At 47.6% G+C, this 27313-nt stretch overlaps 1 protein-coding gene across 1 annotated transcript in view; it reads left to right on the top strand.

The window, feature by feature from the left end:
- The window catches only part of MYCL (MYCL proto-oncogene, bHLH transcription factor), a 100099-nt gene that overhangs the window by 61933 nt on the left and 10853 nt on the right, over window positions 1–27313 (top strand). Inside the window, exon 2 of the mRNA XM_027059564.2 lies at window positions 20902–21049. The gene's annotated coding sequence lies outside the window, so the exon portion shown is untranslated. The remainder of the gene's footprint in view (window positions 1–20901; window positions 21050–27313) is intronic.

Raw genomic sequence — 27313 nt, 5'->3', positions numbered from 1 at the left:
TCCCAGCCTCTCTGCCACTGAGCCACGTTCTCAAAAGCCGGCATCCGGCTGCGCGTGCTCCTCGCAAACCCCGGAGAAGACCGGGAGACCCACCTGACACGCACGAGGAAACTGAGGCCTAAGGCTGGAAGGGACCTGCCCGAGGTGCCTCAGAGTGAGTTCTCCCTGAGTCGGGCCCACGGCCGGTGACTTCTGACCCCCACGGCTAGGAAAGGTAGGGGCTGGGAAGCCCACTGCCCGCCCCCCCCCCCCCCCAATCAGGAGTCAGGTCGTGCCTCCCTCTCCTCCAAACCTGGATGGAGGATGTAGCGCTGGCACTTCCAGTATCGATGTCTCTCTTGCATCTCCCAAGACTGACCATTCCCTCTTCCCAACACTGGCTTCTCTGGGGCCCAGGGCAATGGGGGACAACGATGACGTATCGCAGTCACTGCCCCTGCTGGCAGGGAGCTCCCAAGGTGTGCAGAGAGACAGGACCAGCCCCCCAGTACCCCATGATAGTAACAGTGGCCTTTTATGGAGAGTTTCCTCCGTGCTTAAAATGATGTCATCCAGTCCTCACGGCAACGACATGAGCACGGTATTATCATCCCCATTTTATAGCTGAGGAAATGGAAACTCAGAGAAGTGAAACAGCTGTTATGTGGCAAAGCCAGGCCTGGCAGGTTTGTCCCTTTCCAGAGCCTTCTCTCTTAACGGCCCTGCTCTCTCTCAGCAAAAATTACCAGGACGCTAAATGGGGTATATGTGTTTCTCCAACAAAAAGCCCTAGGAGATGTTACAAAACTGCAGTGGCACTCTGGGTTGAAACAATCAAGGAAGGATTTGAAAAAGAGAGGACTGAGTAATCTGGTCCTTGAAAGTAGATATCTAGAAGGGCATTAGTCTGGAACAGACGCCAAACACAGATCCAGAAAACATGCTTTTTCTACCACCTCTGGGTCATTACCCCCAGGCTTCCCAGACACTCAAGAGGCTGGGGAGGGGGCGTGGGGGTCAGTTGCTCTAATTAGTGAAGGGGATGCTGGGATCTCAAAGGCCACTTTCTCCCGTTCCTGTGATTGCTGAGCTTCCACTCCTGTTTTCTTTCTTAGGCTCTCTGATTGATTGCAGGGAGGAGAGATGAGGTCTGGCTACCCCAGGATGGCCACACCAAGCTTCCTCCTATGCCCCAGCAGCTCCCATCTTGGCACACAGCTCTTGGTCACTGCTGAGCAGACAGAGCCAAAGTGAGACAGTTGGATGCTGTGAAAAGGGCACGGGCTGACCTCCCATGGCTCCACCAGGAGCTGTGTGACACTGTTCTTTCTGTCTCTTCCCTTCCCCAGGCTTGAGTTGGCTGTGGTGGATTCTGATCCCTCCCAGCCCTAAAATCTTCACTCCTGTAGCATCACGCCATATCACAAGTGATTTAGACCCCCACCCCCAGACCATGAGCTCCAGGAAGACAGGAACCACATCTTTTTCCACTGCTGTGTCCCCACAAACTAGCTGGGATCTGACTCATAGAAGGAAACTAATAAATATGTGTTCAGTGATGCATGCTCAGTCTTCCTCCGGTACAAGCACAGGAAGAGCCCATCTGGGAAAGCCTCAGGCTCCTCCGTTTACTAGCTGCATGGCTGGTCCTGAGCAACTCAGTTACCCTCCCTGTATGTAAAGTGGAGATAGTAACAGTGACTCCCTGGTAGGGTAGCTTTGGGTATGAAACAAGAAAATGCCCAGGAAGTGCTTAGCACAAGTACCTGGGAGCTGAAGCCGGACTGGTCCCCCTCCTGGCCGGATTCCAGCCTGTCAGTGTAGCAGTGCAAGATTCCAGATATGGCCTGACCATGCCAGCACAATAGACCTATTATTTCCCCCAGTCTGGACGCGACACACTGTTAATGCAGCCTAAGACTGCTGGGCTCCAGAGCCTTTTTCTCCCATGATTAGTTCCCATCAGGTTGTGATCAACTAAATCATTCAGATCCTTTTCAGCAGAGCTGGGGTCAAGTCAGGTCTCTCCCCCACCCTCTGCTTTGTGTGAATGTCTTCGAGCTCACAGAAGGACAATGTCATCTTGCTTATTCCAGCCTGTAGAAATTGTTTTGAATGCCGGTTCTGTTGCCCACTGTTTTCTCTCCCTAAGTTTAGATCCAGGCTGCTCCTTGCAGCTTCCCTCCACCCACCATCCATAGTGTTGCTGAGGACAGAGCCCCCGTAACATACCTCCAGGGACACTCATTGACCAGCAATGGAAATAGAGCACAGCTAATACAGAAGCTCCCAGTTATTGAGCACTCTCTGTATGCCAGGCAAGCACTGTGCTAAGTGCTTTGTGTATATCATCTCATTTACTCCTCACAACACCCCTGGAGAGGGTAGTTTTTATTACTCCATTTAATAGATGATGAACCTGAGGCTAATAGAGGAGAAGCAGGGACTAGTTTTATAAACCCAGAGTCAGGCCCCTTTTTCTGGTGATGGTGTGGTTGTAGGCTTGTCACTTAGAGATGCCTTCCAGTCCTGACCACGTGTCTCCGCTGGCCTTCTTGCCAACTGTCCTTCCTACTCCCCCTTTACCCCCACACCACCAGGTCTGGAGTCCAAGGGGCTGTCCTGAGCCTCCAGTCCACAGTAGGCAGAGGGCTCTATTAGCTTCCGGAGCCTGGAGCAGGGGCCTGGGCCCATTTTTCATAGTACATTCTTTTCATCTAGGGCAGCAGTGAGGACAAGGGTTTCTCCTAGAAGGGCAGACAGACAGCTCCCCACTCTGTGCTCGGACCACCCTCCTAGCCATCCTTGACCTTTTCTGGGTCTAGCCTGACCTCACGGCCTAGGGCAAATGAGCTTCAGAGCCCTCTCCCTGCCCCCTTGTTGCTCTCCACCTGTCTATGCCCTCATGAAGCACCATGCCTAGCCTGGTGGGCTTCTTCATATACCCTAGCATAGTCCCCTGAGAGCCCTTGGGGGAGGCCAACAGGTCCCCAGAGCTTCTTGGGAGGCAGAGCAGCAGAGTTAAGTGCAAAGATCGCAGAGACAGGTTACCTGGCTGCATAGCCTATCTCTACCATTACAGTTTACTCTTGGGCAAATTGCCAAATCTCTTTGAGCCTCACTTTCCCCACTTGTCGAATGGGGATAATAATTGTACCTGTCTTGGGGTTGGCATGAGGATTAAGTGGGGTGCTTAAAACAGTGCTTGGCACAGAGTGAGCACTTTATTTTTTATTTATTTATTTATTTTTTTTTTTTTATTAAAAAATTTTTTTTCAACGTTTATTTATTTTTGGGACAGAGAGAGACAGAGCATGAACGGGGGAGGGGCAGAGAGAGAGGGAGACACAGAATCCGAAACAGGCTCCAGGCTCCGAGCCATCAGCCCAGAGCCCGACGCCGGGCTCGAACCCACGGACCGCGAGATCGTGACCTGGCTGAAGTCGGACGCTTAACCGACTGCGCCACCCAGGCGCCCCCAGAGTGAGCACTTTAAAAGGATTATTAGGAGCACCTGGGTGGCTCAGTTGGTTAAACATCTGACTCTTGATCTCACCGTTCATGAGATCAAGCCCCTCGTTGGGCTCTGCGTTGGCAGCATGGATCTGCTTGGGATTCTCTCTCTCTCTCTCTCTCTCTCTCTCTCTCTTTCTCTCTCTCTCTCTCTCTCTCTCTCTCTCTGTTTCAGTCTCTCCCCATCCCTCCCCTGCTCTCTCTCTCTCTCTCTCAGAATAAACATTAAAAAATAAAAGGATTATTATTATTATTATTATTATTATTATTATTATCTTTATTAGTACCCTGGGCAAAACCTCTCCAAGTAAGGCCGCTTAAGTCAGAGGGGAGGAAATTTGATGTAAATAGCTAGAGGCTAGATTTATGTCTGGTTCCGCAATGTGGTATTTCAAGCACAATTGGATGCTGTTGGGTCGGGGCACGATGATCAGGTGGAGCTGTTGAGGTTTTAGCTAAGTGAAAGAGTTGCCAAGTGTGATAGCTTATAGTTTGTTATCCAGTGGAAGATTTCTTCAGTGCCTAACTGGCAGACTCACCACCCTGACTTCTGAAAAAAAGGAACCAGCCCATTCCTTAAAGTATACTTAGCTCAAGAGTCACTAGTAAGTTTACATTCTGGGTGGTGGTGCTCTGAGGCCAGGGAATGGCCAGAGTTAAGGCCTGGGCAGGCCCCGGAGCAAGGGTTTCCTGGAATGGCTGCTACGATAGGGATGCCCCAGCCTACTCTCCCTGGAGCCCCTATTATTTGTCCTGTAGGAAGGAGGCAGGGCAGAAAGTGGGAAGAAGGGACTCTTGAGGGTCCCAAAGAGAGGCTCTTTGGGGAGGAAGTATCTGAGGCCCTTGAAGTCACCAGGAGGCTGCTAGTTCCTGCCTGTATGTCGGCTGGGCAATTGTAGGATAGGAGAGTCTCCGAGGCTGATCCATCTGACCACGAGAGGCTATAGACCACTTCGGAGGGAGGCCCCCTATTATGGGCTTCGGGACTAGGCTAGGTGATAGGTCTGACTTCTGAGCCTCAGGTGTCAGGGGACTGAGGGGCATGGAGAGTGCCCAGAGATTCCCTGGGATACCTGGTGCCTCCCCCAGCCAACCAGCCAGTATCCCTGTATCTTCTCATCCTGGGTTCCCCCAAGTTCAAGTTTCTTCCCAGAAGAGAGAGACATCCCTACCCCCCAGGAAGACTCTGCAGAGGAGTTGTAAGAATGATGGAGTAGAAGGAGCTGAGTAGACCAGCCTTGGCTCAGAGAACCACACCATCTGAGACAGCCCCAGGGATTGGGCTAGGAGCCTGCCAGGTAGCCTATCCTGCCAGGTAGCCTCAGGATCCAGGAGATCAGGTGAGGCGCTTTCTGGGCAGGAGCTTAGAGCCTGGCCTCAGAAGAAGGGGGAGGGGGGCCTGGGTGGCTCAATGGGGCACCTCGGTGGCTCAGTCGGTTAAGCATCTGACTCTTGGTTTCAGCTCAGATCATGATCTCACAGGTCGTGAGTTCCAGCCCCAAATCGGGCTCTCTGCTGATGGTGCAGAGCCTGCTTGGGATTCTCTCTCCCTCTCTCTCTGCCCCTCCTGCATCTCTCTCTCTCTCTCTCTCTCTCTCTCTCAAAATAAATAGTAAACTTTAAAAAAAAAGAAGAAGAAGGGGTGGGGTGGAGGCTGAAACCTGAGCAATACTCCTCCCTTCCTGGCCAGCCAGGACTCTGCCCTCGCTCTCCTTATGCTCACACCATGTTCCTGCCTGGAGGCCCTGCCTTGGCTTGCTGGCCTTGACCCTCTCAGAGTAAGATCTTCAGCATAAGTGACTTGCTGAACTAAGGCCAGCGTGGCAGAAGCGGAGCCTGCCTTGGGAAGCCCAAAGTTCCACCCCACTTCTGGGCCTCCTTTTACCCATCTGCTCAAAAAAGCAGGTCGGACAGCCTAGCACCAAGTAACGGCTCCTTCCACTTTCACTACCGCACGTGGAGACCTGGCCTTTGGTGGCCTTCAGACTTGTGGTAACCCTGTGATCTCATGCTGATGAGGAATAAGAGAACAGCATAGTTGGGGCCCTTAAAGAGTGTGGCCTGGAGTCAATCTTGTCAGGTTTTGAATATAGTTCTGTTTCTAGCTAGGTCTGTGACTTTAGGCAGGTCATTTACTTCTCTGAACTTCATTTATTTGGTCAATAATAACAGCTCATAGTGTTATCCTGAGGATCGGGTGAGACAAAATATATATGTGCAAAACAAAACTTATAGTTGGCTGTTAACATATGTTAATTTATACCCTTTGTCCATTTCTTCTGACTGGCCGGATGTCTTTGATGAAGAGGCAGTGGGGAGGGGGGGCACCTGGGTGGCTCAGTTGGTTAAGGGTCTGACTCTTGATCTGGCTTAGGGCACGATCTCACAGTCAGGCTCTGTGCCAACAGTGTCTAGTCTACCTGGGATTCCCTCTCTCTCAAAATAAGTAAACTTAAAAAAAAAAAAAGGCATTGGAAAAACATTTCTGTTCTGGGTTTAAAAACAAAATAGGAGGTAAAAAAAATTTTTAGACATTAATTATACTGGAATTAAAAATATTTTATTTAAAATAAATTTTTTATTTTTATGTATTTATTTTTTTAACATTTATTTATTTTTGAGACAGAGAGAGAGAGAGCATGTCCTTGCAGAGAAAGCCCCAGGCCATGTTTTGCCTGATGTCTGAGTCTCCAGTATGGACCCTCCAGACCAGAGCTAGGAGAACCACAGAACACTCCCCTTGCCACCACACAAACACCAGCTCCTTGTCCCCCTCCTGCCAGGAGTAGGGTTGAAATCTGGAATTCCTCCTCCTCATCTTGCAGCCTTGGTCTATCCCTAACTGCTGCTAGGAGGAACATCCGGGGTCTGCTAGGCTGTGGGCTGGGTGTGGAGTTCTATGCACCCCCATAACTATTAGGCTGGACTCTGTCTTGGAACTAAGATGGGTCTGTGTTGTGTTCTAGGCTTTTGAGTAGCTTCTGGGTTGCTTTGGGCTCTGGACTTTGGGCTTAGCTTTAGTCTGAATTCTGGCTCTGAGCTTCTGGCCCTCTGGCTCTGGGTTCTAGGCTGTGAACTGGATTATACGCCCAGGACTCAGTTCTAAGTCCTGAGCTCTGGTCTTTGGGTCTGGTGAGGGGGGCAGAGGAAGAGAGAAAGAGAATCCTAAGCAGGCTCCCTGCTCAGCACAGAGCCCGATGCAGAGCTCGATACCACAACCCTGGGATCATGACCTGAGCCCACATCAAGAGTCAGACATTCAACCAACTGAGCCACCCAGGCACCCCTGGGTTCTGGGCTTTAGTGCTAGCTTCTGAGCTGGACTTTTGACCCGTCTGGGCTTGTTTGGGCTCTGCGTTCCAAGCTTTGGGCTGGACTTTGGGGCTGGGCTGGGCTGGATTCTAAACCTTAGGTGGTAAATTATGATCTCTCCTCTGAATTCCAGACTCTGGGCTTATGTTGGGTGGGAACAGGAGGCCAAAGAAGGGAAAATAGCAAATTCTTGAGCCTCTCCCCTCACCCCACTTCTTTTTGGAGACTTTTGGCTTTGCTTACTCCTTCTGAGTGACAGGGCCAAAGTGAAGGTAGTAGCAGCCTTCCTTGAGCTGCCCAAAGACTTCCTGGCCATCAGGAAAAAATGAAAGGTGAAGGGTAGGGCCGGTGGCACGTGGAAGTGTCCTCCGGTGGCCACGATCCATTCTGCTTGCTATCAGGACCTTCCCACAGAGCAAAGGGCAGTGAGGACACACAGGCACAGGCCACCACCTGGCTCCCTGTGGGAAGCCAAGCCACAACCAGGGCCTGGGACTGAGACTGAGGGGTTCCCAGCCCCCCCCTTTCCCACCTCATTCCTGAAACTTCACCCCACCCTCTGTTCCGGCCAGGAGTTGGACTTGAAGCTCTCAGTCCCCAGAAAAGGTAGTTCCCATGGCTCACCCTAAGCTTTACTTGCACCCTCACCCTTAACCTGACTGCCTTGTCCCTTAAAATGGACTGCTCCGCATTTTATTCCTCTTCAGGTAAGGTTGTCTTCCTCCCATGCCTGCTCAGGAGCCTTGCACCCAGAAGGACTCCTCCCCAGCCCCACTGCTGGATATGCTCACTCCATGAGCTACCACGAAGGCAAGGCCCACATGCCTGTGACAGACTTCACTGAAGGGGCAGGAATTCCTGTAGGGAAATACAACTAGAAGAAATCATTTTAAATTGTGCATGTCATGTGACTGCCCAAGGGAAAAACAACCAAAACCTGTTAACAGGATGTCTCCTTGTGAGTACACTCAGTTCCTAACTTTATTCTCCCATCTCAGATCTTCCTTCCCTTACACCCACTGAAAGAGACCACCTTTTCAGTTCTCCCCTGGGCAAAATCTACATCAGGCTCTGTTCAGGAAGCCTCACCCCCTAAGCCACATGGGATAGGATCAACAGGATAAGAAACACTTAGCAGAACACTTCCCAAAGTCTGAGTTATTCAGTCTAAAAGACTATCCTAGCAGGAGCATGGAGGGGTACAGGCAAATAGCCTTCACCAAACAGCCCAGGATGGGCTTGGAAATTTTGACTCTCAGTGTCCTGTCTCTTTAAAGTCTTTCCACCAATGAGAAATGACGAGCTATGCCTCCTCCTCATTGTTCAGATTTGGCCTTTTGGGGTGAGTGGGAATGGCAGGAGAGTAGTTAAATGCAGATCAAATACACACACATACACACATGCACACAAAACACAACTATTTATTCTCAGCAACAATATAGTCTAAATCCATGTTGAGGAGGAGAAACACTTTCCTAAGAGCCCCATAATCTGGTCCTAAGCCCGGGGTAACTCGAATTAAGTTTTAGAGCAATGTCAGATCCTCTGGGTACCTCCTCTTGCTTCAGGCTGTGGCCCAGCGTAACAATTGGCCTGGCAAAGACCTCAATCTATGCTGGTTCCTCTTGGATATACATTGTCCTTGTAAGAGCTTTGAAAAGATGATGTTCTTATTTTTGGACCAAATGAAAGTCAGGGGCGGTGGAAGGCGAAAATTCTTCCCACATCTGAGAAGAACAATCCAGAAGTGTGGGGCATTGGGTTTTCTAGTACGTACTCATTCTTTACATCTCCGCTCCAGTTCCCCGCTCTGACCACCGCATCCTCTCTTAGAGCTCTCTTTGTCCATCGTGGGAACGCCTCTGTCTGAAACACACAGGGCTGTGAACCTCCTGGTCATACTCAGTTCTTGATATGTTTTGTTTGTTCATTCTGTCTCCCCAGCCAGACTGGGAACCCCAGGATGCAGGGATGAGGCTAGGATCCCTTCATTCAGATGAACATTCTCTGAGCCCTGCCTCAGTGTCAGGCAGAGTCCTTAAGGAGTTCAGAGTCTAGAGAGAGAGATCAACAGGTAAATAAATCATTACAGTAAAAGGCTGATAAAAATTACGATAAAGGTAAACAAAGGAGTGATACAGGCAAGATTGCCACGTTGCACAGCCAAAAGGGTCTATATGACTGGTCCCCCACTGGAGTTGTGCAATGAGACGGCCATGGTCATGTGCAAGCCCAGAGGCTTCCAACCTAGCCTAAGAGGTCTCAGCAAGTCCTTAAGGATATGAGCTATTAGCTGAGGCTCAAAGGGCAAGTGTGCCAGGCAGATGAGGAGAGTGAAGGGCACGTCAGGCAGAGCAAACAGCATGTGCAAAGCCAAAGGGGGTGAGGGAGAATGGTAAGTGTTAGGAAATCTCAGGAAATACATTTTGGCTGAAGCACTGGGCACATGTGGAAGAATGCCTAGAGCTTGTTTGTTAAGTGAGTTAATGAATGCAAGAAAGACCATAGTAACAAGAATCATAAGGCCAACATTTGTTAACCACTCACTCTATGCCAAGCACTGTGCTATGTGATTTACGTGAATTCTCTAATTTTAACTTCACAACAACCCCATGAGGTAAGTTCTTTATTATTCTCTCCTCTGCAGATAAAGAGACTGAGGCTGAGTAGTTAACTTGCTCAAGGTCAGAGAGCTAGTGAGTGGCAGAGCCAGGATGGAAACCCAGATGTCCTGGACTCTAGAACCCTGAACCCTTGACCACTGCTTCCCTCAACGCTAGTCCCTTAACTTTGGGCAGAGCTGGCCTCAGCACAGACCCAGGAGGGCTTTTCCTCCTCAACCTTAGATGTTAGAGCTCTGAGGACCTCTTCCTTCAACCCTCTTTCCTCTTTACCCCGTCCTCTCCCACCCCATCAGTGACCATATTACACCAATAACTCCCCGAACTACGGCTTCACCCCACCTGGATGTCTGAATGTGTATTTCACACAGTTGTTAATACAACTAACGTTTTTGGGTCTGTTAGGCACCGTGCTTGGTAGATGACACAGACCCCGGCCTTGTGAGATCACAGTCGGATGGACAAATAGAACCAGGCAATTGGAATGGAGTGTGTCGTCAGAGAGAGCTGAGGGACAAGAGAAGAGACGGCTGGTACCAGGGAAATGTATCAGCTAGGCTTGAGTTTGGCTATAGGTGACAAAATTCCCCAATCACAGCCACGTCACGAGCTAGTATGGCGGCTCCATGATCATCACAGCTCAGTGCTTTCTGTTCTATTGCCCCATCATCCTCTGCCATCCTTAACACAATGTTTCTATCTCACTGGCCAGCGTGGCTTCCATGTGAGTTGGAAGGAGGAAGGTGTGAAAAACAGCACACACTCCCTTTAAAAAACAGTTCCTGGGGTGCCTGGGTGGCTCAGTGGGTTAAGCCTCTGACTCTTGATTTCAGCTCAGGTCATGATCTCGTGGTTTGTGAGTTTGAGCCCCGCATCGGGCTCCACGCTGGCGGCCCAGAGCCTGCTTGGGATTCTGTCTCCCGCTCTCTCAGTCCCTCCCCTGTTTGCTCTCTATCTGTCTCAAAAAATAAGTGAAAATAAAACTTAAAAAAAAAATTTTTTTTAATAAAAAATAAGATAAAAAACAGTTCCTGAAAGTTGCACAGAATAGTCGCACCCACAAGCTGTTGACCCACATTCAGTCCCAGAATCACACCTAGCTGCAAGGAATTCTAGGAAATAGGGTTTTTACTCCAGGCCAGCCAGGTGCCCCACTAAAAATCAGAGTTTTATGACTAAGGGCAAGCAGAATAATTGGGTATCAGGGGACAGCTGGCAGTTTCAGCCTCAGAAATTTCCCTGAGGACCTGACACTTAGCCTGAATTTTGAGGGATGAATCAGAGTCAGCCAGGCGGAGTAGCCCATTTTAGGCACTCATTCTTGGAAATGCAAGTGGTTCAAGGCGTCTCCAGCATGGAGTGCATCTTAGGGAGCAATGGAAAATACAGACAAGATCACAGTATCTGAGGAGTCATTTCGAGAGGGGGAGTCCTGGTGCATTCTGAGGAAAGAGACACACCAAGGGGTGGGGCAGGGAGGAGCCAACCTGTGTTAAAATTAGGTTTCTCTAGAGATCAACAGCCTAGGTGTGATGCGGCTTTAGAAGTCCCTTAGGGGCGCCTGGGTGGCTCAGTCAGTTAAGCGTTTGACTTCAGTCCAGGTCAGGATCTCACAGTTCGTGAGTTTGAGCCCCACGTCAGGCTCTGTGCTGACACCTCGGAGCCTGGACCCTGCTTCGGATTCTGTGTCTCCCTCTCTCTATGCCCCTCCCCAGCTCGTGCTCGAACTCTGTTTCTGTCAAAAATAAACAAACTTAAAAAAAAAAAAAAAAAAGTCCCTTAACTTTCCTTCTGGAGCCTGGGGTCCCAAGAGATGCCAATTTGCAATTGCGACACGACCATGCCACAAATACATCCACACCTACGCATTCACTCACCTATGTGTCACCCCCAGACCCTCCCATTGATGTTGGTTCCTGTGTTTGGGGGTCAGGGTTCCCCAGTTCTCTTAACCGTAGGAACCTGTGCCTTATGAGCTTTGATGAACAGAGATTCAGCAGGAATACTGTGGAAATTCCAGAATGGGGCTGCAGTACTTAGGTAATCATCTAGGAGCAGTTAATGGCAGCAAGGCCATTGGCCTCACAAGCCTTAGCGGCCGGTCAAAGGCAGGGCATTGCCCACATGAGCTACTTGCTGTAGCAGCCTCCCCAAACACATCACCAGGACTTCCAAAGGTTGTGTTTATTTCCCTGGTGTTTTTTTTTTTTTTTTTCCCCCAGACATCAGGGCAAGATAGTCAGCTGAGTGTGAAGCATCTGGCTCTTTGGAGAATAGACCCAACCCCCTTGACTCTGCCCCTACTGCCCTTCTTTGCCCTTGCAGCAAGTAGACCATGACCTTGGCCGGGCCACCTCAGAGAATTCAGCAGGGAATCCTAAATACATCAACACTTCCCCACTGCCTAAAAGAACTCTCCAGTTCATGCTCTCCCCCGATCTAGCTCACACAAGACACACACATCATATACAGACACACCAACACACATTGCTTAGACCACGTACCCAGATCTACATCTGTCGTCCCACGTACAGGTAGGTATTCACACGCAAAAGTCACCTACGCACACTACATATGTGCTACATGTAGACATGGCCCTCCAACTACCCACATCACTTCGAGACCCGTGTACATTGCACACAGACATATATGTGTTACACGTGATATTCTAACATGCCTGTATTTACCATACACCATGCACAAATACATCCATACCTCCATATTCACTTACCTATGTACACATCACACCCAGTCCCCCGTTGATGTTGGGTCCTGTGTTTAAGGTACAGGGGCCCCCAAGTTCCCTTATGCATAGGAACCCTTGCCTTCTGAGCTTTGATGGACAGAACTCAGGAGGTAGTCAGAGGGGAGAAGGAAGCACCCCTACCTCCGCATCCCAAATACATACACTCAGCCACAGCAAAGAAGGAAGACCAGCCTTTTCCCCAGTACCCTGTGGAGCCATGTTTGCCCCTGACGTCAGGGACATGGAGTTCTAGGCAGGGGCTCCAGTGTGGTGCCTTGGCTCTGACCCCACTGCCCCAGATGCCCTAGGGACAACAGTCCCAGCCAGAAGCCTGGAAGCAAGGCTGTGCCAGGGCCACTAATGTCATAGTGGTAGGACAACCCTTATGCAATGAGCACTGTGGAATGTGCAGGGCACCTACAGGAGCTGACCCAGTGGATCTGGAAAAACAGTGAGGGGGAAAGGCCCTGGCGGTTATTGACATCTACTGTGTGCCAGGCGCCATGTCCAGACCTCCACAGCATTGTCTCCTATCCTTCTCATGTCATCTGTTTTCCTGTTTTATAGACAAGAGAATCGGGGCCCAAGGAGGTGCTCAAAGCCTCACAGCCAGTAAGTGGTAGGGTCTTGCTTTGAACCTGGGACTAGTTGTCCCTACAGCACCAGGGCCCTGAGGTTGGGCTGGGATGCTGCATGCAGCAAGGCAGCTCCAGGGCAGGCGTAATCCCAGAAGCAGACCAGCCACATGGGGCCCTGTTTTGGTCTTTTCCCAGTCTCTCTCCTTCCTTCTAACTGGAGAGTACAGACACCACATGCTTTTCAAATGTTTGCATGAAACGCCACTTTGCTTTTACAAAAGACCTATATCAGTACCTGTTTTTTTTTTTTTTTACTAACCAAAGAAATTCAAGGGGGATTTTCACTTTTATAAAAGATGAAAAAACAAACAAACAAAAAACCCCCAAAACAAAAAACGGGACACCTGGGTGGCTCAGTCAGTTGAGCCTCTGACTCTTGATATCAGCTCAGGTCATGGGGCCAAAGGTCCTGGGATGGAGCCCCACGCTGGGCTCCATGCTGAGCGTGGAGCCTGCTTGAGATCCTCTCTGTCCCTCTGCCCCTCTCCCCCACTTGCACGCTCTCTCACTCTAAAAGAAAAGAACAAAAACGGTAAATAGCCAAAATAGTGCTCAGTGTTTGGCATCAAGCTGTCACAGAAGCAGCGTGAACCCCTGACAGCCAGAGTGGCCCCACCAAGCTCCTTCCCCAGGAAGTACACTCAGCATCTCAGCATCCAGCCACCAGAGATCTGAACTGTGTCTATAAGCATCTATGCTTTAATCTCGGATTTATTTTGCACATACACTAGCAAGATGTGCCCTAAAGTATCAGAAAAGCCTAACAGAAGCTTTTGGGTGTGGGAATGCTGAAGAATTTTTCCATATAAGTTCATGGCCATTGCTTCTTTACGCCATTTTAGCTTACAAAAGGCTTCATAGGAATGCAGGGGAAACGAGGAACTGAGGTGGGAAGCTTCAGCCCAGGAAAGTGGAGCTGGGGATTGGGAGGGGGTAGGAAACACAGGGCGCCTGGCTGGCTCGCTCGTTGGAGCATGCAATTCTTGATCTCGAGGTAGCGAGCTTAAGCTCCATGTTGAGAGTAGAGTTTACTTTAAAAAAAAAAAAAAAAGAAGAAGAAGAATAAAAATAAAAGGGAGGGTAGGAAACAGATGAATGGGTTGTGAGCTTGGACCCAATGCCATGGACTAAGCCCATATTAGTCCTGGATATTAAGCCAAAGCTGGTGCTAGGCCTGGAGCTGGATCTCCAGCTTGAAGCAGGTCAGAGCTGGAATCAGAGATGGGTCTGAGCCAGGAGCTAGACCTGCAGCTGCTGCTGGCTCTGAAGTGACTCCAGGCCATGCCAGAGCCGGAACAGACGGAAGGGAGATCGAGACTAAGTTGCTCCCATCCCACGTTTTGAGAGCCTCCCCACTATGTCAGGTAACATGCTGGGCACCAAGGGAGGGATGCACAGAAGCTCACGCCACTCAGTAGGAAAGAGAGACAGGGACACAAAGAACTTTAATCCAAGGCACATTAGGCTCCAGCAAAAGGACCCTCTGTGCAGCGAGGCTTTCAAGGGTAGCCAGAACTTCAGTCACCAGAGATGGACAAGGGAGATTATGGTAAGCCAGGTTGGCACTGGGAACAGAGGCCCCGAGGCCAGGAAGCCTAGCCCAGGGTCTGTTCAGCGGAGGGGGAGTTAACATCCCATTTGGCTGGAACAGTCCAGGGATCAGTGAGCACGAGGCTGGCAAGGCTGGTGACCAGAGTCCACAGGGCCTGATGACCCACTTGGGAATTTGGGCTTTATTCAGAGGGCAACAGGACATCATGGACAGGTGTTAAGGACAATGACTGGGTCAGACTTGTGTTTGAGAAGAGCCCTCTGGCTGCTGGTGTGGATGAGGGCCTGGGGGAGGGAAAGGAGAGCTGGAAGGCAGGGGGACCAAGGAGGAGGCTGATAGCCAGAGCAGGAGATCATGAGGCCCAAGCTGGGGCAGTCACTCTGGGACTGGAGGGAAGGGCACAGATGCAAGGTCTGCAGAGGGGGTATGATTGACAGGATTTGGTGATCACTTTTTGATTATGAGGGAGAAGGTGAGCCTAGGAGGACCCTCAGGGCAGAGCTCAAATGTCGGGGAGGCTGGGAGGGCTATTGCAGAAGTGGGGTCACCCCAGGAGAAACTGCAGGGACAGAGCCCAAGCTCCAGCCTTGTCCTTCCAACTAGGCCTCTCACCAGCTGCATGTCCTTGCATGTTATTTATGCCTTATGAGCCTCAGTTTTTTCTTCTGTAGAACGGGGAAATTTTTATTTCCTTCATAGAGTTTTTATAAACATGTATGATGATATTTGGCACATGGTAAGGGCCAATTAATTTTTCAAAGCTCAGCCATGCCCCAGCCCAGATCTCTGGCTCCCGAGAAAGATCACTGGCCTCTATCAGTGACAATCTCAATACTTCCTGGCCATAATGGGTGACCTAGCCTGACCTGCCAAGTATCCTATCATGTGATAGGTAGCTCCAGGTACCTCCAGCCTTCCAATTTCCCTGCAGCTGAGAAAAATGTCCTGGATGCCCTCTTTGCTTATTTTCCAGCCAGTGGGCCCAGGTGGGCTTCTCCTCTGAACTCCCCTTCCCGGTAGTGTCCCAGAGACCCACCAAGTGACCCTGGAGGAAGGAAGGAACTTCTGAAGGATGCTTAGATGTCCTGAACCAGCCTGGGGTCTTGTCCCACCTCACCCTTTATCGGGCTACAGCAGGCTCCAGTCAGAAACCCTCCTCCCCACCTATCCCTCAGTCTATCTGTGCAGGGAGGTCTTGAGGAGGGGTCCAGTCCTACAGGATGGAGGCAAAGGCCACCTAGGGAGGCACCTGGACCCCGCAGAGCCTGTAGACTCCTCTCCTTCCCCTTGTAATCCCTTAAATGTCCTTAATCCCTTAATGTTAACATGTCCTCGGGGTCCATCCTGGGCCTCCTGCTCTCCTCCACATGCCCACAGGACTTCCTTGTCACCAACAATACATCCTAAGGCCAGCTCTTTCTCCTGAGCACCAGACCCCCTGTATCCCACTGGTCTCATAACTGGCCCAGACTTTTAGACCCCACGTGGCTAAATGAACTTATTCACCTCCTCTGGACCCTCGGGTCAGTGAATGGGTCTTCCTCCCACCCGTGCTCCCAGGCTTTGTCTCCTCTCTCTGCACACCGCACCTTATCAGTTCTGCTTTCTAAATGCCTGCAGCCTGTCTGTTCCTTCTCTCCATCTCTGCTCCACTTTCTGCTAATGTCTCCACATCTTCCACCCTGTCACTTCTGACCTCCAGCCCAGCTGGGAAAGCTCAAAGGCCTGCAGATCCTTTCCTTGATTCGGGGGACTCGAATGGCATAAACTGCCTCATTCTGAAATGTTTGAGACATCTTTTAGAAGAAGAACGTGTTCCAGAGGCAACATTTTAAAATCTGACAATCAATAATCACAACTTAAATACAGCATCTGCCTTTCAAAATAAACTTGTCTTGCAGACCTTTGCAACAGGGGAGTTGCCTAACAGGTTTTTGATTTTGGTTTTGGTTTTTTGTTTTTTTCTGGTCCAAAAGTTAACACCACGTTGCAAGAGACATACAAAAATACACTCTGGGGGCGCCTGGGTGGCTCAGTTGGTTAAGCATCCTACTTCAGCTCAGGTCGTGATCTCACAGTCTGTGAGTTCCAGTCCCGTGTCAGGCTCAGTGCCGACAGCTCAGAGCCTGGAGCCTGCTTCCGATTCTGTGTCTCCCTCTCTCTCTGCCCCTCCCCCACTCACACTCTGTCTCTCTGTCTCTCTTAAAAATAAATATTTAAAAACTTTTAAATAAATAAATAAACACTAGATTTAAAAAAAAAAAACTACTTCTAGCAAAATACAATAATACAATAACAGCTTAGGAAATACAAGCTTCCCAGACCTTTAGCCTTTTTAAAAGAAGCCAAAATCTGAGTTTTAGGTAAGATCTCACAATTTTAAATGTTAGCAATTAGTTTTTAAAAATCTTTGAGGGGTACTTGTGTGGCTCAGTCGGTTAAACGTCCGACATCGGCTCAGGTCATGATCTCACAGTTTGTGAGTTCGAGCCCTGCGTCGGGCTCTGTGCTGACAGCTCAGAGCCTGGAGCCTGCTTCGGATTCCATGTCTCCTTCTCTCTCCGCCCCTCCCCTGCTTACGCTCTGTCTCTGTCTCTCAAAAAAATGAATAAACGTTAAAAAAGGTTTTTTTTAATCTTCAAAACCAGTGTTCAGCCCCCAGTATGCAACTTTGGGGCCCTCTAAGTGCACCCTCCATGCTGTTCTCGAAATGGTCTTTTGCAATAATAAAAATTATTAAAAAAAAAAAAATCCTACACTTGGGGCACCTGGCTGGCTCAGTCGGAAGAGCGTCGGACTCTTGATCTCCCCGTTATGAGTTCAAGTCCCACGTTGGGTGTGGAGATTACTTAAAAATAAAATCTAAAAAATAAATAAATAAAATAAATTAAAAAAAATCCTACACTTAATGAATGCTTACCAGTTCCAGACTGGTTCCAAATGCTTCACATGCAATTCATTTAATCCAACACTCCACCTGATGAGGCCCAGAGGGACCAAGTAATTTGCCCAAGTTACACAGCTAGTGAGGGAAAGGAGCAAGGATTCCAACCCAGCCATCTGGCCACAGAGCCACGAAGTGGGAGCGTCCTTGGGTCATGGACTAGTTTTGCGCTCCTGCTCCTGCCATAGCTCAAAAATTGATGAATGCACCAATAAACGAATGAAAGTGCAGCTCTAGCCTTCTCTGCCCAGTTATTACTACCTGCCTGACTGCCGCCGTCCTGCCCCAGCAGCGGATGCCAGGAACGCGTCCCGGGGAGTCCCTGGCGGCCCAGCAGGGAGCGGGGCTCGCACAATGCAGGTGCCGGCCGCTCCCTCCCTTCCGCCGCTTTGAGGCTCCAGGACAGGCTTGCCGCCGCTTCCTGCGCCCAGCCCTGGCCCTTGGACGTCCGGCTGCCGGCCCTCCCGCCCCCAAGTCCCAGCCCTGGAGGCGGGGGAGGGGTAAGGGGGTATGGAGGAGGCGCCCTTGCCGGTCGCCCAGTGTTTGGCCGAGTCCTGGCCTGAGGGCCGGTTTCCAGTTCGAGTCCACTTCCTGGCTGTGGGCTTGGGGCAAGAAGGCCAGCGGTACCACCACGGATTTGTTGCCTCCTGGCCCTGCCCCTCCTGCCCTCCCTCCTGAAACACAGAGCGTCAAGGTGGTCCGGCACTCGGAGCCAACTTAAATTCACACCCTCCTCCCCACCCCACACCCTGCCTTTGAGTATGACAATAGCTTCTACATCATGGAACACCTTCTAGGTGACTGAATCACCGGCTGAGAGCTTTGCATGGATAATCGCGTTTAATGGACACCGCGGCCATGCAAGGCAAGATGATCATTCTTCTCCTTATTTCACAAGTTAGGAGACCAGAGACCAGACTGGTTAGGTGCCTCTCTCAGGTCATGTGGCAATGGGGTGACCCAGCCCAGATCTGCAGGACTCCAGTGTCTTGCCTGGTGCTGCAGTGTTCTGTGTAGCTGCTCCAACACTTGCGGAGCAGGGATTTGCAGCAGGCCTGGGACCCTGGTGGGAGTTTCCCTGGCCCTCAAGAAACCCCCCTTCTGATGGGGAACACTTTCTAGGGTTGGATGATCTAGAAACTCACTTCGTTGCTATGCAGACAGAAAGGCATGCCTGAACACTTAAGCATAAACAGGTTTCAGGTGGAAGGAAGAGCTTGCACAAAGCCGGAGCCTGGCTGAGGACCCCTGGGCCAACTGCCTGCAACAACTCAACAGTGCTCTCCACTGCTGTACCCTTCAACAGCCTCTGCCTGCTTCAATTGGGTGTTTCCTTCCATGGGGACATCTGAGTGTGTCTGTGTTGGCAAGACCACTGGAAAAGCTCATCTCCTCCCCGCGACACCTGATGTGGGAGAGGCTGAGGCAGTGATGTCTTGGCAAATATTTAACAACTGGCACGGGATTGGGGGGGGGGGGTGGAGCCCCAATTTGTAGCATTTGCGGGTTTCCATGGAGCAGATATTCCACCATGGCCACTTTCAAGCTACCACAGTTGAAATTGGTTAGAGCACACCATTATACAGTACTGCTGACGTAACAGATTCAATAGAGAGGTAACAGTAAAATAAGTAGGGAATGGTGAGTTTGGGGTCTTGACTACTTTTGTTTTTAACATTTAACTTAAGTGTCAATTCACAGAATTTAATTTTTAATGACCGGGCTTAACAACCAGCTCACACGATTCCTGGAAATGCAAAACTCGGCTCTCACCCAGCTGACACACGCTCACTCCCATCAACATTGAGCCAGGGTCACTCGGGTCCCCTGGCTGGCCGCTCCCTCCGTGCCTTCTTCCAGCCTCAGGGCTCCTACACACAGGACTCCCCATCTCTAGCCTGGGATTCCCTCTAGTGGACAGAAGAGTCATTCCAGGTGATTCTCTCGCTCCACCTGTGTCCATGGCTCAACCCAGAGGGCGTGGATGAGGTTGGTCATCCTTCATGAGAAAATGTTCTTAATGAGGGTCCGTATGGTTTCAAAATTGTCCTCAGGCACTTGGCATTCCTTCTCTATGGAGGGCAGCGCCAGGGGGGCCCTCTGGGCTTCGGCCATTGTCACACTCTCTAGAGCTTCTCAAAAGTCCCATCTCATCCCCCAGGTGGCAGCTCAGGCTGGCTACACCAGCCCTTCATGTTTGGGGAACATCCACGGTCAGGTCTGTCTCTAAGAAGACAAGCTGCTTTCCTGTTTGCCTTAGGGATTAAGCTTTCACACAGCTCACAGCCCACTAGGGAAACACTGTTGGAGACCTTTCATATGTGTTGGGCACATTAGAAAATGGAGTCACTTAGATGTAGAGCTGGGGCTCAGGACTCCGTCTCTTGAATTATGCTTGGACTCTCTTCTTCTGGAAGGGATATTTCCAAAGCATAGATATATTTGTCACTCTTCCACTCACAAATCTCCTATAATTCCTCATTGCTAACAGCTTCAGTCCAAGCTCCTTAGATAGGCACTCAAGACCTTGGTTGAGATTCCATCCATACTGTTTACCTTAAATTGCCAAAGAAGGAAACAGAAGAAAACTGACATTTAAAAAATTCTCCTCTGAGGGGCGCCTGGGTGGCTCATTCGGTTAAGCATCCGATTTCAGCTCAGGTCATAATCTCATAGTTGGTGAGTTCGAGCCCTGCGTCAGGCTCTGTGCTGACAGCTCAGAGCCTGGAGCCTGCTTCAGATTCTGTGTCTCCCTCTCTCTCTGCCCCTGCCTCACTCAGGCTCTGTTTCTCTCTGTCTCTCAAAAAGGAATAAACGTTAAGAAAATTAATTAAAAATAAAAAAATTCTCCTCTGGGCCTCGCACTCTGCTAAACACTGCAAATACAGGTGTTCCCCTGCCCCCCGCCCCCCGCCATCTGAAAGTAGAGGGTTCCTATGCAATCTTTCATAAGTCCAACTGGCCATTTCACTTTTATGAAAGACTTATTATTAGTAGAGGCGGTGTTTTTTTTTGGAAAAAAAAATGAAATCCTCTTCTTATTTCTTTCAGTTAGCAAAAACAGATACTAACGTACTTTCAGAAAGTGAGGGATGCCTTGTATCTTAATTCTCCAATAACGCTGCTAGATAGAACATTCTACAGATGAGAAAACTGAGTCAGCACCAGCTGACTTGGTGTGGCACAACTTGCAAATAGATAAATTTTATATCCAGCATACATCTCTTTGTTCTTGAAAGCTGCTCTTGTCTCTTCAGGCCTGGCACCTTCCCAGGTTAGTTGCAGAGGGAGGTCCAAAATTCCCAGAACCTTTTTCTCACTGCGCTCAAGGCCAGGTCACATTCCTTAGGGTTCTAAGAAAAGGGCTGCTTTTCAGTGAAACTCAAGCAGAGGTAATAGATCTACAGGCAAGGGATAAGACACCAGATTTTTATCTAATTAAATTCTTCTAGTGCTAGCACCAGAGTCCTTCCTCTCGCTTCCTTCCCTTTCCTTCTCCCCAACTCTCCCTTCTCATTCTTTCTCTCCTTTATCTCCTTAACTTCCACTGGAATTGTAGACATATTTAAGGCTCAGATCAAATTTCCTTTCTCCAGAAAGCCCTCTCAGAGCGCCTGGCCCCAGAATCTGCCTAATGAAAGTGAGAGTTGTCGCACTTTGAAAGGAAGAAGAGATTTCTGGCTAAATGAGGATGGATCACATGTGTTTATCTCTGCTTACTCCTGCAACTTCACTAAAATGGCAGTAAGTGGATTGGGGGCGGGGGGAAGGTATAAACTCACAAAGGAAAGGAATGAATGACTGTTTAGTGGTCACAGGGTTTCCTCTGGGGATGATGAAAATGTTCTAGCATTAGTAGTGATGGTTGCACATACAAAAAAAAGAAAGAAAGAAACGGGAGAACCTGGACCCCTGCCTCACACCATATACAAAAATTAACTCACAGGCACCTGGTTGGCTTAGTCAGTAGAACATGTGACTCTTGATCTTAGTCAGGGTTGTGAGTTCAAGCCCCACATTGGGCATGGAGGCTACTTAACAACAACAACAACAACAACAACAACAACAACAAATTAGGGGCACCTGGGTGGCTCAGTCAGTTAAGCAACCAACTTCAGCTCAGGTCATGATCTCTCTGCCCCTCCTCCACTCACTCTCTCTCTTTCAAAATAAGTAAATAAACTTTAAAAATATTTTTTAAACATTAAGTGGATCAAAGACCTAAATGTAAGAGCTAAAACTATAAAACCCTTGGAAGAAAGCATAGGAGTAAATCTGTATGACCTTGGATTTAGCAATGGGTTCTCAGATATGAGACCAAAAAAGCACAGCAACCAAAGAGAAAATAGATTAATTTCATCAAATTAAAAACTTTTATGTATTAAAGGACACTATGAAGAAAGTGAAAAGACAATTCACAGAATGGGAGAAAATATTTGCAAATCATGTGTCTGATAAGGGTCTAGAATCTGAGACTATACAAAGACCTCTTACAACACAATGACAAAAAGACAAACAATCTGATTAAAAAATGGGTACAAGATTTGAATAGACATTCTGGAAAGAAGATATATTAATGGCCAATAAACACACAAAAAGATGCTCAATATTATTAGTTGTTAGAGGAAATGCAAATCAAAACCACAATGAAATACCATTTCACACCCACTTCACATGCAGTAATGATAATAACAACTGAAAATAACAAGTGTCGGTATGGATGTGGAAAAATTGTCACCCTTATACATTATGGGTGGGAATGTAAAATGGGGCAGCCACTGTGGAAAACAGTTTGGCAGTTCCTCAAAAAGTTAAATGCAAAGTTGCCAGATGACCCAGCAATTCCACTACTCAGAATATACCCAGGAGAATGGAAGACATATATTCAAACAAAAACTTATACACGAATGTTGATAGCAACATTGACCGTAATAGCCAAAAAGGGGAAACAACCAAAATGTCCATCACCTAACGAATGGATACACAAAATGTGGCCTAGCCATACAATGAAGTCTTACTCAGCTATAGAAAGGAATGAAGCAAAGGGGCACCTGGGTGGCTCAGTTGGTTAAACGTCCAACTTTGGCTCAGGTCATGATCTCACGGTCCGTGAGTTCAAGCCCCACATTGGGCTCTCTGTGCTGACAGCTCAGAGCCTGGAGCCTGCTTCCGATTCTGTGTCTCCCTTTCTCTCTGCCCCTTCCCCGCTCACGCTCTGTCTCTCTCTCTCTCTCTCTCAAAAATAAAAATCAACATTAAAAATAAATAAATAAATAAATACATGTTACAACACGGGTGAACCTTGAAAACACTATACATGGGGAAAGAAGCCAGATGCAAAAAGCCCCCTATTGTATAATCCCATTTATCTGAAATATTCAGAATAGGCAAATCCATATTTGGAGTGACTACTTAACACATATGGGGTTTCTTTTGGGGGGTGATGAAAATGCTCTGGAAATAGATGGTGGTGATGGCCTATTGGCACATCAGAACCCAAGAATAGGTCAGGAACTGGAGACACGGGATACCTCTGAAAGCAGGTTGTAGGATGGGGCTGAAAAGAGGAGGTTTGGTTAGACTCCTGTCTCCTCCCTAGACCTCTACAGCCAGGTGACTGCCCTTTTCCAACTTGGCAGGAGGTTGAACTGTGAGGGTCTAGATTTGGGAGCACCGGCACAGCTGAGACGAGGGGTGCCAGACTGTACTGTAATCAGGGCGTTTGTTAAACTGTAAGACCCTCTCATCCCCTTTTCCCTGTTCGTTCCCAGAACGCTGGCAACCAGGCTTCTAACTTTGCCCCTGGAAGAAGATTGGAAAACTCTGTATGAAAATTAAAAGACCCACGGGTACTGACAGTGGAGGAGTCCCCAGCAAAACAGCCACGTACCTGTCTAATAATGCTTCAGCGAAGCTTAGTAGTCAACACACACACATACTTACAGAGATTTCAACTCTTGTTTTTATTTATTCTTAAGATTTTATTTTTAAGTAATCTCTATACCCAATGCGGGGCTCAAACTCACGACCCTGAGATCAAGCGTTGCATGTTTTACAGACTGAGCCAGCCAGGTGCCCCCAATCAACTTTTAAACCTCACTCTTTAATATTAAAAAAAAACAACAACAACAATAACAGCAAGGACCACCAGATACTTGCTTTCATCGAAACAACAACAACAAAACCCACAAAGCAAAGCTAACTGAGGGATGGAGGGGGTTTCAGAGGAAACAGGGGAAACAGGGAGCAGAAGAAATTTCCCAAATTTATAATTAGTACAAAAACTATTATTAATAACCTCAGAGGAAAAAAGAGGGAAACAATTGTGTCCATGGAAAAAGAACAGGAAAGTACAGAAAAATGAACATTTACGAAACAACAGAAAAAAAAAGTGCTCTTAGAAATTAAAAAATATGCAATAGTCAAAAACATTTTTGTAATCAATAGAAGAATTAAAAGTTGAGGAAATCTGGGGCACTTGGGTGGCTCAGTTGGTTAAGCAACCGACTTTGGCTCAGGTTATGATCTCGCACTTTGGGAGTTCGAGCCCAGCATCAGGCACTGTGCTGACAGCTCAGAACCTGGAGCCTGCTTTGGATTCTGTGTCTTCCTCTCTCTCTGCTCCTCCCCCGCTCATACTCTGTCTCTCTTTCTCAAAAATAAATAAACATTAAAAAAACAATTTAAAAAAAGCATTTGGGGGGCACCTTCAAGTGGCTCAGTCAGTTAAGTGTCCGACTTCAGCTCAGATCTCATGGTTTGTGGGTTCAAGCCCCACATCAGGCTCTGTGCTGACAGCTCAGAGCCTGGAACCTGCTTCGGATTCTGTGTCTCCCTCTCTCTCTGCCTCTCCCCCTCTTGCTCTCTGCCTCTTGCTCTCTCAAAAATATTAAAAAAAATTTTTTTTAATTAAAGAAGTAAAAATAAAAAGAAGTTGAGGAAATCTTCCAAAAAGTCAAATGAAACACACAGAGACAGAAATGAGAGAAGAGATAAGAAAAGGCTAACAGGAATTTTAGAGAGAAGAAAAAAAAACAGAGGGGGGAAATTTTTCAAAAATATAATTGTAAAAAAAAAAAAATATATATATATATATATATATATATATATATATATAATTATAGGGGCACCTGGGTAGTTCAGTCAGTTGGGTGTCTGACTTCAGCTCAGGTCATGATCTCCCAGTTTGTGGGTTCGAGCCCTGCATCGGGCTCTGTGCTGACAGCTCGGAGCCTAGAGCCAGCTTCAGATTCTGTGTCTCCTTCTCTCTCTGCCCCTCCCCCGCTTGTGCTCTGTCTCTCTGTCTACCAAAAATAAATAAATGTAAAATATATATATATTTTTTAAATATAATTACAGAGTGAATGGGTTTCCAGATTTAAAAACTTAGGGCAAAGAATGCAAAAAGATGCATTTCTGACACTAACTGTTTAGAGTTACTTCAAACTGCACAGGTTAAGGGCACAGTCCTCCATAAGACTATCTTAACTTCAGACACCAGCTGCAATCTCAGGGCTTCCCAGGCCACCAACACTAGTGACCAACTGCTACAAATTCAGGAGTTCTCACCACCCCTTCAGATTTGATAATTCACTAGAACAACTCACAGATCTCAAGAAAATGCTATACTAATGGTTACAGATTTATTATGGCAAAAAGGATACAAATCAGGATCAGCAAAAAGAAGAGACACATAGGCAAGGTCTTGGAGGGTCCCAAACATGAAACTTCCAATGTCTTCTTCCTGTGGAGTCAGAATGCATCACCCTGTCAATACACGTATGTGTAATAACATACACATAGCATTGCTCACCAGGAAAGCTCACCTGAACTTCAGTGTCTAGTTTCTTCTTTCTTCCTTCCTTCCTTCTTTCTTTCTTTCTTTCTTTCTTTCTTTCTTTCTTTCTTTCTTTCTTTCTTTCTTTCTAACACTTATTTATTTTTTCAGAGACAGAGACAGAGTGTGAGCAGGGGAGGAGCAGAGAGAGAGGGAGTCACAGATTCTGAAACAGGCTCCAGGCCCTGAGCTGTCAGTAAAGAACGCTATGTGGGGCTCGAACTCACAAACCATGAGATCATGACCGGAACCAAAGTCAGTTGCTCAACCAACTGAGCCACCCAGGTGCCCCTCTTTTTTTTCTAATTAAAAATTTTTTAAGTTTATTTAATTACTTAGAGAGAGAGAGAGAGAGAGAGAGAGAACATGAACCGAGGAGGAGCAGAGAGAGAGAGAGAGAATCCCAAGCAGGCTCCAGAGAGCACAGAGCCTGATGCAAGGCTTGATCTAAGGAACCACAAGATCATGACCTAAGCCAACTGAGAGTTGGACACTTAATCAGCTGAGCCACCTAGGAGCCCCTAAAATGTATTTATTTATTTTTATTTTTATTTTTATTTTTATTTTTATTTTTATTTTTATTTTTATTTTTATTTTTATTTTAGAGAGACTGAGATCATGGGTAGAGGAGAGGCGCAGTGGGAGAGAGAGAATCTTAAGCAGGCTCCATGCTCAGTGTAGAGCCTGACTTGGGGCTTAATCCCACGACCCCGGGGTCATGACCTGAGCTGAAATCAAGTTCGATGCTCAACTGACTGAGCCATCCAGGTGCCCCTTCGGGGTCCAGTCTCTACTGGGCTTTCATTAGGTGGGCAGGACTGATTGAATCATTGTTCATGTGACTGAACTCAATCTCCAGCCCCCTTTTCCTTTGCCAGAGGTCCCGCTGATATCACATGACCCAAATCCCCAACCCTCTAATCACATGGTTGGCCTTTCTTACTTGGTCAACCTCTGTCTTAACTATCTGGCTATCCAACTTATCTTAACATATCTTAAACTATCTAGAGGGCCACCATGAGTTATCCATTAGCATAAACTATCAGGGCCCATTATGAATAACAAAGAAAGTCCTATTGCTTGGGAATTTCCAAGGATTTATTTCCCCTCCAGGGACAGGGACAAGAGCCAATCAAATTCTTTATTATACAATAGACCCATACCAAGGCATATCAATGAAAAAAATTCAGAACGTTAGAGACAAAGAGCACACCCTAAAAGCTTCCAAAGAAACAGGTCATCTACAAAGGTTTGTAGTTCAAACATCAGCTTCAGGGCACCTAGCTGGCTCAGTCAGAAAAGCATGAGACTCTTGATCTTGGGGTCATAAGTTCAAGTCCTACCTTAGGTATAGAAATTACTTAAAAATAAATAAATAAACAAACAAACAAACAAACAAACAAACAAACTTCAAATGATATCAACCTCAATGGCAACATTGGTTTCTAAGAAACAGGAAAGCAATACCTTTAAATTTTTGAAGGAAAATTATTTCTAATTTGGTATTCTATACCCAACCATACTATCAACCAAAGATGAAGGTATAATAAACACAATTTGAGAAAGGCAAGGTCTCAAAATTTTACTTCCCAAGGACACTTTCCCAGACAGCTGCAGAAGGATGGCTCCAACAATGTGAGGAAGTAACTTAAGAAAGAAAAAGCAATGAGTTCCAGAAAACAGGGGAGCCAACACAGGAGAGAAGCAAAGGGAATGTCCAGGATGATGGTGAAGGGAACTTGCTTGATGACAGTTGTGAAGTAGGCCTAGACACCAATAAATCCAGATTAGAATAGGAAGATAAAAGTTTCCAGGAGGTATGTTTCCAAGAAAAACATGGAACTGATAGGTTGACTACCTGATGTGTTTGACCATTTCAAGTGATCTTTGTACCTCCAGGTGGGAATGTGTAGGGTTAAATTATATATGTATCATATATAATATACATATGATACATATAATGAATAAATATAAATCTAAACAAAAGATAAAAAATGAAAGAATTTAACTCTGAAAAAAGTATACAAGAAAAGAAATATAGTCAGAGTGTTCCATAGTCACATAGTCAAAATATTGTAACTAATATTTTAAAATCTAGGGGCACCTGGATGGCTCAGTCAGTTAAGCCTCCAATTTTGGCTCAGGTCATGACCTCATGGTCTATGAGTTCA

The sequence above is a fragment of the Acinonyx jubatus genome, chromosome C1, assembly GCF_027475565.1.
Source record: "Acinonyx jubatus isolate Ajub_Pintada_27869175 chromosome C1, VMU_Ajub_asm_v1.0, whole genome shotgun sequence".
NCBI classification, from domain to species: Eukaryota; Metazoa; Chordata; class Mammalia; order Carnivora; family Felidae; genus Acinonyx; species Acinonyx jubatus.
Note: the sequence above shows the minus strand (reverse complement) of the source record. Positions and strands in the feature narration are given on the sequence as shown.